The sequence below is a fragment of the Anolis sagrei genome, chromosome 2 (assembly GCF_037176765.1).
Source record: "Anolis sagrei isolate rAnoSag1 chromosome 2, rAnoSag1.mat, whole genome shotgun sequence".
Lineage (NCBI taxonomy): Eukaryota > Metazoa > Chordata > Lepidosauria > Squamata > Dactyloidae > Anolis > Anolis sagrei.
Window position 1 is genome coordinate 566,913 of NC_090022.1, and position 13,802 is coordinate 580,714.

At 48.8% G+C, this 13,802-nt stretch overlaps 2 protein-coding genes and 1 pseudogene across 9 annotated transcripts in view; 2 read left to right on the forward strand and 1 right to left on the reverse strand.

Annotated features, from left to right (window-relative positions):
- LOC132766262 (zinc finger protein 135-like) overlaps positions 1-13,802 on the reverse strand; it is a 457,616-nt gene that overhangs the window by 256,535 nt on the left and 187,279 nt on the right. The window lies entirely within an intron of this gene.
- The window catches only part of LOC132766369 (zinc finger protein ZFP2-like), a 252,056-nt gene that overhangs the window by 156,812 nt on the left and 81,442 nt on the right, over positions 1-13,802 (forward strand). The gene's annotated exons all lie outside the window — the stretch shown is intronic.
- The window catches only part of LOC132766292 (zinc finger protein 850-like), a 50,010-nt pseudogene that overhangs the window by 33,443 nt on the left and 2,765 nt on the right, over positions 1-13,802 (forward strand).

Here is a 13,802-nt window from a genome sequence, read left to right on the forward strand (position 1 = left end):
CCCAGCCAGCGGCACCACAGTCCCTCTCCATGCAGGAGACTCTCAGCTTACCTGCAACAGGGATGCTCAAGCAACCAACGGAATTTGAACCCATGGATCCATTTTGCTCCCTTCAAGAGCCACAGAGCACCCTTTAAGAACTGCTGATCCTGACCCTATATACGCCATACAGCCCAAAGTCCCATGGCTGTTTTTGCTGTTGGCGCATCACACCGTTGCCTCATGTTCAGCTTGTTGTGCACTCAGACTCCGAGATCTTTTTCACACGTCACTCTCTTGCTGATGGAATCTCCTCTCTTGTAGTTTGAAGCCATCGTTCCATTGTGTCCTAGTCTCCAGGGCAGCAGAAAGGAAGCTTCCTCCCTCCCTCCTCCCTGTGAGTTCCTCTCACATAATTATCCCTGGCCCTCATCATGTCTCTTCTCCGCCTTCTCTTCTTCAGGCTAAACATGCCCAGCTCTTTCAGCCGCTCCTCATGGGGCTTGTTCCCCAGACCCTTGATCCTTTGAGTCGCCCTCTTCCTCTGGACACTTTCCATCTTAGAGGCGACATCTCCCTTCAACTGTGGTGCCCAGAAGTGGACACAGTGGTGGGATTCCAAGTAAAGTGGTCTCACCAAGGCAGAATTGGGGAGGGGTGTGGGGAGAGAGAGAGAGAGAGAGAGACTGAATGGGGAGCAGAAGAGAAGCCCAACCCAGGAGGGAGGGAGGGAGGGGGCCAGGGTTGGGGATTGGGTGGAGGAGTCCTTGGATGAGGCGGTGGTCCAGATCCCAGGCTGGCGGTGTCCCTTCCTCCCTCCCTGTCTCTCTGAATGGCAGGAGTGGGAGAGGGAGCATCAGCCCGGGAGGCCCGGTCTGCCTGGAGACTGGTGACGCGGACAGCGGAGGCCCATTCCCATTGGCGGATCCCAATGGGAAGGAAGGAAGGAAGGCCCTCCCTCTCTGACAGAATAAGGAAGGGCGGAGGAAAGCGCTGCTCGGGGGAGTTTCTGCCCGGAGACCGGTGACGTCGGAGAGGGAGGGGAATTCCTATTGGCGGGAGGGTGCTGAGCCTTCCGAAGAGAAGGCAGGAAGGAAGGAGGCGCTCTTGCTCCTGACTGGCCAGCGCCGCCAAGAAGCCCCGCCCCTCTCTGGGCACCCAGCCCCCGCGCGGCAGCCATGTTTGGTCTTGGCGGAAGTCCAGCGAGACGGGCCGGGTTCCTTTTCCTAGAGAGGCGAGGGAGGCTCGGGCGAGGCCTTTCCCCGTGAGCTCCTCACTTCCGGAGGAGAGAGAGAGAGGAAGAGGAGGAGCCAAGGGCGGTGTCGGGCCTGTTGACGAAGGCCTCCCGGCGAGAGAGAGAGAGAGAGAGAGAGCGGGAAGGAAAAGGAGGTGAGTGAGTGTGGGGTAGGCCTGGGCCTGCGTGGGGTCAGGCTGGGTGGCCTTTGGGGTCCCCCCTCCCAGACTGCCTGGGTTTTCGGAGGAGATTCCTTCCTTCCCTGGAGGTTTTAAGCCAAGGCTGGATGACCATCAGCGAGGAGGGATCGGGTGGTGCCTTCCTGCTTGACAGAAGGGGGTTGGGATGGATGGCCTCGAGGGTCCCGCCCGCCTCCCTCCTGCCCTGACCACCCTGGACACTGGGGAGGCTTTCCTGGGCTGGGTCCAGCGGGGGGGGGGGGGGGGGGGCTCCTCCTTCCTTCTCGGGAGGTCTCTCAGCAGAGGCTGGGTGGATATCTGTCGGGAGGGCTTGTGCTGTGTCCTGCTCCTTCCTGGGCTGGGGGACCTTGGGAGTCTCTTCCAACTCTATGTCTCTCCATTTCTTTATTTACGACATCTCTACGCCGCCCTTCTCACCCCGAAGGAAGGAAGGAAGGGGACTCAGAGCGGATCACAAGAGGCATTTACACACAATACATTATATTATGCGCATAGTACAGGATCAGTATGATATATTCCTCTATTGTAGTATACCATTGTATTGTAATATTATTAGTAATGATACATGTCCTTAAAAATATACATTTATAATACCTTATTATTATTATTAGGATTATATTGTATTACATTATAATATAAATATTATATGTATACACAATTATTATATTTATATTATAATGTAATACAATATAATCCTAATAATAATAATAAGGTATTATAAATGTATATTTTTAATAAATATTGTATAAATATTTAATAAATATTGTATAATGTATAAATATTATATGTATACACAATCTCCAGCAAAGGATCACCGCCTTGACGGGGCGCTGGAGCTTGAGCACCTCAATGATGTCATGAGCGAAACCGTGAAGGGCCACCCAAGACGGGACGGTCGTGGCAGAGAGGTCAGACCAAGCGTGATCCCTGGGGAAGGCAATGGCAAACCACCCCAGTATCCTTGCCAAGAAAACTAAATGAACCAGTACAACCAGAGATATGTCGGTATGCCATTGGAAGATGGGACTCCCAGGTCGGAAGATGGCCAAAATGCTACTGGGGAGGAGCAGAGGATAAGTTCAACTAGCCCCAGATGTGATGACGCAGCTAGCTCAAAGCCGAAAGGAAGGCTAGCGGCCGACGGTACTGGAGGTGAACGACGAATCCGACGATGCTCTAAAGATCAACACACCATAGGAACCTGGAATGTAAGATCTATGAGCCAGGGCAAATTGGATGTTGTTATTGGTGAGATGTCAAGACTAAAGATAGACATTCTGGGGGTCAGCGAACTGAAATGGACTGGAATGGGCCACTTCACATCAGATGACCACCAGATCTACTACTGCGGACAAGAGGAACATCGAAGAAATGGAGTAGCCTTCATAATTAATAAGAAATTCGCTAAAGCGGTGCTTGGATACTCCTTCCCACCTGCTACTAAGGAGGCCGTCGAAGTCCTGAACCGGTGCCTGGCCGCTGTAATGGTCTGGATGAGGGCGAACAAACTGAAACTAAATCCAGACAAGACAGAGGTACTCCTGGTTAGTCGCAAGGCCGAACAGGATATAGGGTTACAGCCTGTGCTGGACGGGGTCGCACTCCCCTTGAAGGCGCAGGTTCGCAGCTTGGGTGTGACCCTGGACTCATCGCTGAGCCTGGAGCCCCAGGTTTCAGCGGTGACTAGGGGAGCATTTGCACAGCTTAGGCTCGTGCGCCAGCTGCGCCCGTATCTTGGGAAGTCTGACTTGGCCACGGTAGTACATGCTTTGGTCACATCCCGTCTCGACTACTGCAACGCTCTCTACGTGGGGCTGCCCTTGAAGACGGCCCGGAAGCTGCAGCTAGTCCAACGCGCGGCAGCCATGTTGTTAACGGGAGCAGGACGCAGAGAGCATACAACGCCCCTGCTGTCCCAACAGTGACAGAGTAAAATAATAAATGTAGTAATAGCGATAAAGTAAAATAATAAATGTAATAATAATAGAGTACAATTTTAACTACAGTATACATTTAGGGGGAAATGCTGTGTGTATATGAATAATAAAAAGTGGGAAAGACTGACTTGGGAAGGGGGTGAGAAAGAAGGACTGGAAACGGGGAATAGTTGGAATGGGAAGGAGTGTTTGGAAATAGTGGGGAAATGAGGTGGAAAGGGGGTCTCTGGAAAAGTAAGACAGATTAGGGTGAGAAGGGGCAACTGGGGAAGGGGAAAGATTAAGGTGGGAAAGGGGTGCTGGAACCTCGGAAAGGCTGGGATGGAGAGTGGAAAGAGGGGGGAATGGGATAGTAAAGACTGGGATAGGACGGGGGAACTAGAAAAAGGGAAGACGGGGGTGGGAAAGGGGTGCTGGGAAAGTGGGGGAAAGACTGAGGGAGGAAGGCGTTGTCTGTCCCATCCAAGGAGGGACCAAGCCCTGGGTCGCCTCCTCCTCCTCTCCACCTGAGCACTTGAGTCCTGGCCATGGATATACAAATAAGACATCCCCTGAAAATAAGCCATAGCGTGTCTTCTTGAGAAAGAAATCATGTCTTATTTTGGGGGGAAATGGAGGGAGCAAGCTTGATTTCTGCTTCCCTGGAGACTAGGACGTGGAACATTGGCTTCAAAATACAAGAAAGGAGATTCCACCTGAACATGAGAAAGAACTTCCTGACTCTGAGAGCTGTTCATCACTGGAACTCTCTGCCTCGGAGAGTGGTGGAGGCTTCTTCTTTGGAAGCTTTTCAAAAGATGCTGGATGGCCATCTGTAGGGTGTGCTTTGAATGAGATTTTCCTTCTTCTTGGCAGAATGGGGTTGGACTGGATGATGGCCCACAACATCTCTCCCAACTCAAGGATTCTATGAAACGAGATTGGGACCCACTAATAATTCACGAGTTATAACAATGAGGGGACATTTGTTTATTGTGGGTTTTAGGAATGAGTTTACTATATTTAGAAACGGAAGAGTAAATATAGAACAGCATTTAAAGTGAGTGAATACAGATGAAAATCCCCGTGCGGCAAGAGTTGTGTTGATTGGTTGTTCTCTTAGTTTTGTTCTTCTTATGTTGGTGTGTGTTGTTCAGTCTTTCATGTTTGTTAAGGATTCCTTTCCAAAAATCCGAATATTGTAATTTGTATAAACATGCTTTTCTTTCTTGCCTTTGAATAAAAACTATTTTGAAAAACCAGAGTGTGATGTGGCAGCCACAAATGCCAATGTGATCCCAGGCTGTGCCAAGAGGAGACGTGGTGTCTACGTCCAAGGAAGTCACGGCCTCCTTTCTCCTGCTTTGCTCAGACCTCACCTGCAATCGCTCTGTCTCCCGTTCCCGGCAGCACAACTCAAGGCGGATATGGACAAGGCAGAATATCTCCAGAGACGGGCTGTAGGGAATGTCTGAAAAGAGCTGGGTGTGTTTAGCTTAGAGCAGTGGGTCTCACCCTGTGGGTCTCTCCCCAGGTGTTGTGGCCTACAACTCCCAGAAATCCCAGCCAGTTGACCAGTTGTGAGGATTTCTGGGAGGTGAAGGCCAAAACGCATCTGGGGAGAGACCCACAGGGTGAGAAGAGAAGGAAGGGCTTCTTCCTCGGCAGGGAGGGGGGGAGGGGGCGGCTACGGAATGGTTTTTTGGGTTCATGTGACCCCACGACTGTTGTGTAGAAAAAGATGGATAGGAATGCATGGCCCTCCCCTCCAGTGTGTCATGAGACAGTTCTTAATAGACACGTGTTCACAGCACAACAATCTCAAGGGTTAAGACAACAGAGAAGATGGCGTGACAGGGACGGAATCTGGAGAGAAGGATGAGAGCGGCTTGTATGTCCACGTCCTTCTCTGCCTCGCGGCTTGCTATCTGCCATTGGTTAGAGGCTGTAACGAAATAGCTTAATTATAATGTATGTTTCATAAATGTTGATTAATGTTACGATGTAAGTGCAGGCCAGCTGATGTGTCGCCTGAGCTGAGGCGTTGCCATAGCGACGGAACCGGCTGTGAGAATGTATCCAAGTTAGAGAAGCCAAAGGGGCGGAGCTAACTGCCACTCGGCCGGGGCAGGCGTTTGGAAAGAGAGCGTTCCTTTTAGTCAACGGACAAGAGTGGAAGTTGGGTTCTGGTGTGTGGAGACCCTGAACCCGGGGGTTTACGTCTTCAGCCTGCGTGTTTACAGTCTCAACTGGGCCTCTTTACATTAGGAATTAGCTTGTGAGTGAAGGGGAAAGCGGAAGGGAGAAAAAGGCATGCCAGTGAATCCTTAAATAAATATCTCCTTGATCAGATCTTTATAATCAAGACTCATGTCCATTTATTGAGGAGAAGATTTTCCTCAGAAGAAGGCGGCTGAAGATATTGGAAGAAAGGATTCTGGTTGGAGCAATAATGAGTTCCTCCTTTTTGTAAAAAGGTCCTCCAGTAAAAACATTTTAAACCTCGTCTCCACGCACCACCACGACTTTAGTCTCCTCGTTGCCCTGGTTATTTATTTATTTATTTATTTCGAACACTTTTACCCCGCCCTTCTCAACCCCTTGGTGGGGGGGGGGGGGGAGAGACTCAGGGCGGCTTCCAATTGGCAACAATTCGATACTATATAATAAAATACAAAACAGTTAATAGCATAAGCATTAAGACATAAAGATGAAAACAGTATACTTACAGTCCACTGAGCTATTACCAGTCTGGTGGCCATTTATCTAGTGGTATACTATGACTGGGTACTCCATTTAACTTACCCATAATCCACTCCCAAGCCATAGTCAACCTTGTCAATTGTCCTTTTAACCTAATTGCCCGAAGGCCTGGTCCCACATCCACGTTTTTACCTTCTTATGAGGCACTCCACTTGTCACTTCTTTCCAAGATGGAAGCATTAGTGAGCACTCTCTGTGTTCGTCCACTTAACCAATTACAGATCCACCTCACCGTAGTTTTGCCTCGCCCACATTGGACTAGTTTCCTTGCCAGAAGGTCATGGGGGACCTTGTCGAAGGCCTTCCTGAGATCCAGGTACGCTCCATCCACGGCATTCCCCGCATCTACCCAGCTTGTAGCTCTATCGAAGAAAGAGATCAGATTAGTCTGGCATGACTTGTTTTGGATAAATCCATGTTGACTATTGGCCATGACCACATTTGTTTCTAAGTGTTTGCAGACCGCTTCCTTAACAATCTTTTCCAGAATCTTGCCCGGTATCGACGTGAGGCTGACCGGACGGTAGTTGTTTGGGTCGTCCTTTTTTCCCTTCTTGAAGATTGGGACCACATTGGCCCTCCTCCAATCTGCTGGAACTTCTCCCGTTCTCCAAGAACTCTCAAAGATGGTTGCCAATGGTTCCGAAATGACTTCCGCTAGTTCCTTCAATACTCTGGGGTGTAGTTGATCTGGCCCCGGGCACTTGAACTCATTAAGAGGGCCAGATATTCCTGGACGACTTCTTTCCCAATTTGGAGTTGGATGTCCTCCAATCCCTCATCCACTCCGTCTTGCTGAGGTTGAAGACTCTCTTTTTGTGAGAAGACCGAGGCAAAGAAGGCATTAAGTAGTTCTGCCTTTTCCCTATCCCCTGTCAGCATTGCCCCATCTTCTCCTCGAAGAGGTCCTATCGCCTCCTTGTTTTTCCTTTTTCTACTGACATAAGAATAGAAGCCAATTTTTATTGTTTTTAATGTCCCTGGCAAGCCTGAGCTCGTTTTGTGCTTTAGCCTTGCGGACCTTTTCCCTACAGGTGTTGGCTATTTGTTTGAAGTGACTTGCAGTTTCGCCGGGAAGCAGCAACCAACAGTGAAAGGACCAAGGCAGTGGCACCTCCGGCCCATCGCCCATAGATAACCCCATGATGTCTCCTCAGGGCGTACTGTGCCCCCTCCTTGCCCCGCTCTCTCTCCTGGGCCCACCCCCTCCTGGGCCCACCCCGCCCAGCAACCCCCCTTCCTGGCCCGGCCTCAGACATGTTCCATAGCCGAGGATGGTTTGTGGCCAGAGGCTGGTCTTAGTGAGAGAGGGGGGAGAGCGGTGTCAGTTCAGTTTGAGATACCTCATGGGAAAGGTGCCTTCCCTCCTTCTCCTCTGGGGAGTATTTGGGGGTGGGCCCTGCCCCCTCTTTCCCTCCCGAGGGACCCTTCCTCTTCCCTCCAAACAGACTCCCTCTTGCCCTGCTTCTGAGGAGGGCAGGGCTCAGCCTTGGGACCCTTTCTGTTGGCTTCCCATTCCTTCCTTCCTTCCTTCCTGGCCAAACAGGCTATTCCTGGGCTTCTTCCTCTTGCAGATCAACAGCTTTGCCCTCACAGAGGCTCCTCTCACACACCAAACTGACACAGGAGCTTCACACAGTAGATTGACACCTGAGGCCTTCAACCTGGGGCTTCTCTCACTCTGAGGCCTTCTCACACTGAGGCCTTCTCACTCTGAGGCCTTCTCACACTGAGGCCAACTAACCCTGAGGCCTGCTAAGCTACAGGTCCAGCTGCCTATATTGAACTGCATCCATTCAACCAATATTTCTGATACAGAGAGAGAGAGACTGAAGGGAGGGAGCAGAAGAGGAGCCCAGCCCAACAGGGAGGGAGGGAGGGAGGGCCAGGCTTGAGGATTGGGCTGAGTGGTCCTTGGGTGAGGCTGTGGTCCATCTCCAGCCTGGCTGCTCTCCCTCCCTCTCCCTCCCTCTCTCTGAATGGCTGGAATGGGCAGCAGGAGCAGCAGCCGCCAGAGGGAGCCTCAGCCCGGAAGGCGCAGGGGGCGGGTCTGCCTGGAGACTGGTGACGCGACGAGGAGAGGCCGATTCCCATTGGCGCACCCCGGGAATTCTCTTCAGGAGTGGGAGAAGGAAGGGCGGAGAAAAGGCTTTGGGGGAGTTTCTGCCCGGAGACCGGTGACGTCGGAGAGGGAGGCGAATTCCTATTGGCGGGTGGGTGCTGAGCCTTTGGAGGAGAAGGAAGGAAGGAAGGAAGGAGGCGCTCTTTCTGTGGTTCCTCTGTTCCTGACTACTCCACAGCCGCGACGAAGCCCCGCCCCTCTCTGGGCCCTCTCCATCCCGCGGCTGCCATGCCTGGTCCGGGCGGAAGTCCAGCGAGAGAGAGGGGCCCAGCCTGGGTTTCCTAGAGCGGCGAGGGAGGCTCGGGCGCGGCCTTTCCCGTGAGGAGCGCCTCACTTCCGGTGTGGGGCTTCCTGTTGACGAGGGAAGAGGAGAGAGCGAGCGGAGGAGGTGAGTCCTGATGGCGTTGGGCGCCATCCTCATCCCTGGGGCCTGGCTTTCCCCTCAGACTTCTGCCTCCTCCTCCTCAGGGCTCCGGGCTTGGCGGGCGAGCGGCCTGGGCTTCTTCGGGAAGGAGGGAGGGAGCCTGGAAGGCCTGTCTGTCAGTCTGTGGAGGGGGCGCCTCCTGGTTGTGCGGCCTGTTGGGCCCTGGGTTGCCATGGCAGTGCCTGCGCCTCTTGGCCTCCCTCCCTCTCCCTTCCCCCCCCTCCCTCCCAGCAGCCTGGATCCTCGGGCAGAGAGAGGGGGGGGGGGCCCGGAAGACAGACAGCCAGCCAGCCCCACCTGCCCTCCCCTGGGCTAGACTCATCATATTATGCCATGTATATACATATCCTGTTTATCATATTGGAATGTCGTACAATATAGTAATAATACTACAACATAGTGGTATAGTTGTTGTTATTCATTCGTTCAGTCGTCTCCAACTCTTCATGACCTCATGGACCAGCCCACGCCAGAGCTGCCTGTCGGCCGTCACCACCCCCAGGGTCTCCTTCAAGGTCAGTCCACTCACTTCAAGGATGCCATCCATCGCCCCCTCTTCCTTTTCCCTTCCACTTTCCCCAGCATCATTCCCTTCTCTAGGCTTTGCTGTCTCCTCATGATGTGGCATTCAAAGGACTTCAGCTTTGTCTCTAGTCTCCTTCCCTCCAATGAGCTTTAGTCGGGCTTTCTTTCCTGGAGGATGGACTGGGTGGATCTTCTCGCAGTCCAAGGCACTCTCAGCACTTTCCTCCAGCACCACAGCTCAAAAGCATCGATCTTCCTTCGCTCAGCCTTCCCTAAGGTCCAGCTCTCACATCCGTAGGTGACTACAGGGAAGACCATGGCTTTGACAAGGCAATGGATCTTGGTTGCCAGTCTGATGTCTCTACTCTTTACTATTATATATATATATATATATATATATATATATATATATATATAAAAAGGTAAAAGTAGTCCCCTGACGTTAAGTCCAGTCATGTCTGACTCTGGGGTGTGGTGCTCATCTCCATTTCCAAGCCGAAGAGCCGGCGTTGTCCGTAGACACCTCCAAGGTCATGTGGCCAGCATGACTGCATGGAACACCGTTATATATATATATATATATATATATATATAAATAATATATATAATATATATAATACTGATATATTATATATATATAATGAAATATATATAATACTGATAATAATATTTATTATTATAATATATAATAACATATCATAATGATATATTTTATATTACATGTAATATTATATGTAATATATAATACTGATATTTTACTATGCTCATAGTATTATATATTTTATGTCTATATATATCTTGTAAGCCGCTCTGAGTCCCCTTCGAGGTGAGAAGATCGATATATATAATACTGATAATAATAATAGCGCCATCTTCTCTCCTGCATATGCCATCAGCTGGAGACCCCTCCCCCCAGCACCAACTGCCGCTCTGGACAAAGAAAGGGGAGGCCAGGGGACAGTTCCACCTTGTCTCCTGTGCTATTCTAATAATATAATATAATATATATTGTATAAACATATAATATTTATAATATTATAATGTAAAACAATATACTACTACTACTACTAATATGATATTATAATTATATATTTATATTACATGTAATATTACTAATAATATTACAGTATAATTGGTATAGTATAATATAGCAATATTTAAAACTGATATTGTACTATGCTAATAATATAATATATTGTATGTATATATACCTTGTAAATCGCTCTGAGTCCCCTTCGGGGTGAGAAGGGCGGCATATAAATGTCGTAAATAAATTAATAAAATAATATAACATATAATAATATGATATTATAATTATATAGTTTATATTCAATGATGCTGGGTGAAGTGGAAGGTAAAAGGAAGAGGGGCCGACCAAGGGCAAGATGAATGGATGGCATCCTTGAAGTGACTGGATTGGCCTTGAAGGAGCTGGGGATGGTGACGGCCGTCAGGGAGCTCTGGCGTGGGCTGGTCCATGAGGTCACAAAGAATGGGAGACGACTGAATGAATGAACAACAACAGTATTACATGTAATAATGCTGATATTGTACCATGCAAATTGTATAATATATTCTATCTTGTAAGCCGCTCTGAGTCCCCTTCGGGGTGAGAAGGGTGATATATATAATACTGATAATAATATTTATTATTATAATATATAATAATATGATATTATAATTACATATTTTATATTATATGTAATAGATAATACTCATATTGTACTATGCTAATAGTATAACAAATTGTATTTCTGTATATCTTGTAAGCTGCTCTGAGTCCCCTTCGGGGTGAGAAGGGTGATATATATAATACTGGTAATAATATTTATTATTATAATATATAATATGATCCACACTTTGACTGTGTGGATCATAATAAATTGTGGCAAGTTCTTGGTGGGATGGGCATCCCAAGCCACCTTGTCTCTCTCCTGAGGAATCTGTACAAGGACCAAGTAGCAACAGTCAGAACTGACCACGGAACAACAGACTGGTTCAAGATTGGGAAAGGCGTACGGCAAGGCTGCATCCTGTCACCCAACCTTTTTAACTTGTATGCAGAACACATCATGCGATGTGCGGGGCTGGATGAATGCAAAGCTGGGGTGAAAATTGCTGGAAGAAACATTAACAACCTCAGATATGCAGATGACACCACTCTGATGGCCGAAAGCGAGGAGGAGCTGAGGAGCCTTCTAATCAAGGTGAAAGAAGAAAGCGCAAAAGCCGGGTTGCAGCTAAACATCAAAAAAACCAAGATTATGGCAACAAGAATGATTGACAACTGGAAAATAGAGGGAGAAACCGTGGAGGCCGTGACAGACTTTGTATTTCTAGGTGCAAAGATGACTGCAGATGCAGACTGTGGCCAGGAAATCAGAAGACGCTTACTTCTTGGGAGGAGAGCAATGTCCAGTCTCGATAAAATAGTGAAGAGTAGAGACATCAGACTGGCAACAAAGATCCGCCTAGTCAAAGCCATGGTATTCCCTGTAGTAACCTACGGATGTGAGAGCTGGACCTTAGGGAAGGCTGAGCGAAGGAAGATCGATGCTTTTGAGCTGTGGTGTTGGAGGAAAGTGCTGAGAGTGCCTTGGACTGCGAGAAGATCCAACCAGTCCATCCTCCAGGAAATAAAGCCCGACTGCTCACTGGAGGGAAAGATACTAGAGACAAAGTTGAAGTACTTTGGCCACATCATGAGGAGACAGGAAAGCCTAGAGAAGACAATTATGCTGGGGAAAGTGGAAGGCAAAAGGAAGAGGGGCCGACCAAGGGCAAGATGGATGGATGGCATCCTTGAAGTGACTGTACTGACCTTGAGGGAGCTGGGGGTGGTAACGGCCGACAGGGAGCTCTGGCGTAGGCTGGTCCATGAGGTCACGAAGAGTCGGAGACGACTGAACGAATGAACAACAAAATATGATATTATAATTATATATTTTATATTACATGGAATATTACATGTAATAGATAATACTCATATTGTACTATGCTAATAGTATAACAAATTGTATTTCTGTATATCATGTAAGTTGCTCTGAGTCCCTTCGGGGTGAGAAGGGTGGCATAGAAATGCCATAATTAAATCTATGTCACCCAGCTCATAGCAGACGAGATGGATTCTCTGATCTCTAATAACCTGGATGGTATGGCAGTGTGGAAGGGGCCTCAAACAAGACACTCAGCAGCCCTCCCTTCCCTCCTTCCTCCTCCTTCCCCGCCAGAGATACTCTTGCCTCCTCCTCCTCCTTCATCAACTCCCTTATCCGACCATAAGAGACTCGGATCCTTTGGAAGAGCCAGAGAGCCCTGCCCTGCCTCTTGACTTCTGGCCTTCATTTCCCCTCCTGCATCTCTGGCCTTCACCCTGAGAAAGATCCTCTGTTGAAGGGCTCTCCCTTGCACTCAGGAAGTTCTTCCTCAGGTTCAAGTGGAATCTCCTTCCTTTCCTGTATTTTGAAGCCATTTCTCCATTGGGTTGTTGTAGGTTTTTTCGGGCTATAGGGCCATGTTCTAGAGGCATTCTCTCCTGACGTTTCGCCTGCATCTATGGCAAGCATCCTCAGAGGTAGTGAGCTCTGTTGGAAGTAGGAAAAGGGGTTTATATATCTGAGGAATGACCAGGGTGAGACAAAGGACTCTTGTCTGCTGGAGCTAGGTATGAATGTTTCAACTGACCACCTTGATTAGCATATAATGGCCTGACAGTGACTAGAGCAAACTTTTGTTGAGAGGTGACTAGATGTCCTTGTTTGTTTCCTCTCTGTTGTTGTGCTGATGTAATTTTAGGGATTGTTCTCCCGACCCTTGGTCATTGTAGTCACCCTCCCGCTTTCTCTCTCTTAAAAGGAGACCGAAACCGCTTCCAATCAAAGCAACACACTGAAAACCAAAAGCACACACACATTAAAATTAAACAGTGACGCTATTAAAAGTTGAAACCAGTTGGAACCAGTGAGAAGCCTCTTCTGAGCCATGGCAGCAAAAACAAAGCCAGCCCAGCCAGTCCTCTTGTTGGCAATTCCAGTCCCATTTGTCTATATATTTTGGGCATTGATATCCCGCCCCATCTCGACCTCCACAGAGGGACTCGGGGCAGCTGACAACAAAAGCATAAATATACATCTTAGATATGAACAGTATAAAACATTATAAAAACATCATAAAGTGTTTCTCATAAAGTAATGCAAGTGTTTGTTTATTATTGACGATATTTCTCCCCCGCCTTTCTCAAACCCGAAGGTGATTCCAGGCGGCTGTGGCGGAAGCCCCTGCTTGACGCTTTGAGTGGGGCTCAGTCTCAGCTCCACTGGCAGGAGACCCTCAAGGAAACTCCCGCAAAGGGGCTCCCAGGGCCAAAGAGGGGCCCGTAGTGGGTGCAGTGAACACGATGGCCTCCCTCCTCCCCCTTGAGCCATAGCAGAAGCATCATCTGTGGCACTGGGGGTCCACCCTTCCATCTCCTCTAGACCCCTTCTCTCGTGTCCTGCTGCTAGGCTGAGTTCCTCCCACCCTGTGCTTCTGCATCCCTATCTCCATTTTTGTGGTCTTGGTGTAGAAGTTTGCTTTGTTTTTTTCTTTGCATTTGTTCTGCCTGAGGTCAGGAAAAAAATTGCTTCAGTTGGAAGAAATG